Source organism: Delphinapterus leucas, chromosome 9 (genome assembly GCF_059928025.1).
Source record: "Delphinapterus leucas isolate spDelLeu-1000000601 "Yukka" chromosome 9, BTC_Dleu_Yukka2, whole genome shotgun sequence".
In the NCBI taxonomy this organism is placed as follows: domain Eukaryota; kingdom Metazoa; phylum Chordata; class Mammalia; order Artiodactyla; family Monodontidae; genus Delphinapterus; species Delphinapterus leucas.
In genome coordinates, this window is record NC_143137.1 from 98,508,441 (window position 1) to 98,511,349 (window position 2,909).

The 2,909-nt window shown below is 44.6% G+C and overlaps 1 pseudogene; it reads left to right on the forward strand.

The window, feature by feature from the left end:
• The first annotated feature begins 2,507 nt into the window (after nt 1-2,507).
• LOC115802684 (small nucleolar RNA SNORA18) lies at nt 2,508-2,613 on the forward strand (annotated as a pseudogene).
• Nucleotides 2,614-2,909: the final 296 nt, after the last annotated feature.

Genomic DNA, 2,909 nt, shown 5'->3' on the forward strand with positions numbered 1-2,909 from the left:
TATTTGTGGCAAAGAAAAGTTGCTACTTGCTAAGATCAAACATCTTGTAAGCGTTGATGGGGAGGGAAGTTGCGAGGCAGTCGTGATCAAGAAAACTGCAGGAATCCTAAGGACTCAACTGGTGGAGGCGGCATGGTCCAGGTGATGGGGCCTTCCAGCTCTGGCAACAGATGCCTGGGAGGAGCATCCTTTCCTCTTTCCCTGTTGTGTTGCCTAGTTAGCTAACCTCTCTGAGCCTTGGTTTCCCCAACTATGTGTTCATAATAACCTGTACCTCATGATTTCTGAGGGGGGAGAGTGTACAGACAGTGCCGAAACCAGAATCTTCACATTGCAGCTGCTCAACAATCCCCTCATCCCACCACCAATTTCCAAAGACAGTCGGTTTTGGGTAAAAAAGACGTGGTCTGTGCATACAGTGGAATACCTCTGAGCCTTCAAAAAGAAGCCAGGGACTTCCCTGGTGGTGCAGTGGTTAAGAATTCGCCTGCCAGTACAGGGAACACGGATGGATCCCCAGTCCCAGAAGATCCCACCTGCCACGGAGCAACGAAGCCTGTGAGCCACAACTACCGAGCCTGCGCTCTAGAGCCTGCGAGCCACAACTACTGAGCCCTCAAACCACAACTACTGAGCCTGCGTGCCTAGAGCCCGTGCTCCACAGCAAGAGAAGCCACTGCAGTGAGAAGCCCGCGCACCGCAACGAAGGGTAGCCCCCACTCGCCGCAACCAGAGAAAGCCTGCGCACAGCAACGAAGACCCAACACAGCCAAAAATAAATAAATAAAAAATAAATAAATTTATTTTTTTAAAAAAGAAGAAGAAACCAATTCTGCCATAGGCAACCACAGAGATGAACTTGGAGGACGTGACACTAGGTGAAATAAACCAGCCACAGAAAGACAAATACCTCATGATTCACTTCTATGAGGAAGCTAAAATAGTCAAAGTCATAGGATCGAAGAGCAGAGTGGTGGCTGCCAGGAAGGAGGGGGAGATGGGGGGTTATTAGTCATCGGGCATAAAGTTTTCGGTCAAGCAAGCTGGGTACGTTCTAGAGATCAGCTGTACAACTTTGTGCCTATAGCCCACTGCACTGGACTGCACACGTAAACATTTGTAAGTGGGTAGATCTCAGGTAAAGTGTTCTTACTGCAGTAAAATAAAATTTAAGAGAGAAAGAGACAGAGAGATAGAGATGGCTGTGTGTCTCCAGGCTGTGTGCTTGCTTCTCCCAGGGGCTTTCTCTCTAAGTAGGTCAGCCTCCTTGCTTCTACCCACTCCTATTCCCTGTTCCTCCAGTGTTGCCAATGTCCCAGCACGCTTACTGCCACACCTGACCCAGTTACAGCGCTCAGCCGTCCTCTCCACAGAGCCAGCCTTGGCCCCAGGGGCTTACATCGCCTGAGCCTCCACTCTTGATACGCAGCACCTCAGCTCCTTACATGACAGTGTGGAGCCACAGTGAGGCTGTTACTCTTGCGCCACTCACCTCCACCCCTGCCTCTCCACCGTGATATCCATGAGGCAACTTGACCACAGGCAGCTGTAACACATCATGGTTATTTGCAGCAAGACAGAAGCCTGCCCCAAACCACTGATTTCTAGGAACCTCAGTTTAGATTCCAAGAATAATATTTGTGGCAGACACCATGACGATGCCACGATTGCTGGAAGCTGCATGGCCTTGCAGCTCACAAGACAGTGCCGAGGTTTCTACGCGCTGTCCCTAATTAGGTTCAGCCCCTTCTACCATTTAGTAAATTATTTTTATGGTGAGTGTCAGAGCTAGCTGTACTCTGGAAAAATACTTCTTCTCTAATTCTGGCTCTCGCTCTAGCATAAGCCCCCAGCCTCCACCTTCTGTGAACCACTTTAGGAAAGACGGATTGTCCAGGGATGGGAAAGTGAATCTGCTTCTGTCCATGGTCGGTCGTTTCTATAGGACCGAAGCAAAGGAGGGGATTTTCTGTCTTAGAATCACAGAACAGCCTCCATTATTTGAGCCTTCCTTGTGAAGTCTTGCCGTCAAGAACAAGCATACTAACACATTATTCAATAAATATGTATTATGTACCTCCAGGTTACTTGCTGGATCTTAAGACCCTTCCCTTGTTCTAGCAGATTTTAATAGAATAAAATAATGAGCAGAGTAGACCTTAATGTATGTAAGAATTAGGTATATGTTAAAGGATCCATTAGAAAAAAAATGGGTTATGGACCATTTTACATTAGGAAAATGACTCGTAGTTGGTAGCCAAAAATGATAATAATAAGTTCTTACCTCATATATCTGTCAAAATAAATTTCCAACAGAGTCAAGAGTTAAATCTAGCATTTTCTATAAAAGATATTACTTTTCTGTTGGGCAAAGGACTTGCTAATACAAAACATTAAAATAAATTAAAGTGGAAACAAAATGACAGATTGGACATGATAAGAGTTTTAAGCATCTTTATATACCATACTTGAAAATACAAAAAACTTTCTTGAAAAATATATATGCTATTGATATATCAGAAAATAGTGGAAACGCCTCATAGATTAACTGTGTGGTTTCCTTTACTCATAGAACTACCTGTTAGATCTGTGGGAAAGAACTACAAGACAGAGCTGCCAAGTAAACTATGAAAAACCTAACAAACTTTTTATCTTAGGTATTGGCATATCCCAATGATCTGTACTGTTCTAGGGTGTGATGGCTTAGGAGTGAATATGATTTGAACCTAATACATTTTTAGAGGGTGTCAAATTCAGAACCAGGCAGATCCATCTCCTGACCCTAAACATGATCCTAAAGTAAATCGCTTGAGGAAATTGGATCCCAAAGATTACAGGTGGGGAATTTTGAAGTGTGTCCATATTTCACTGGAGATCAAAGAAGCCTAACTGAAAGAACTGTGGGCTGA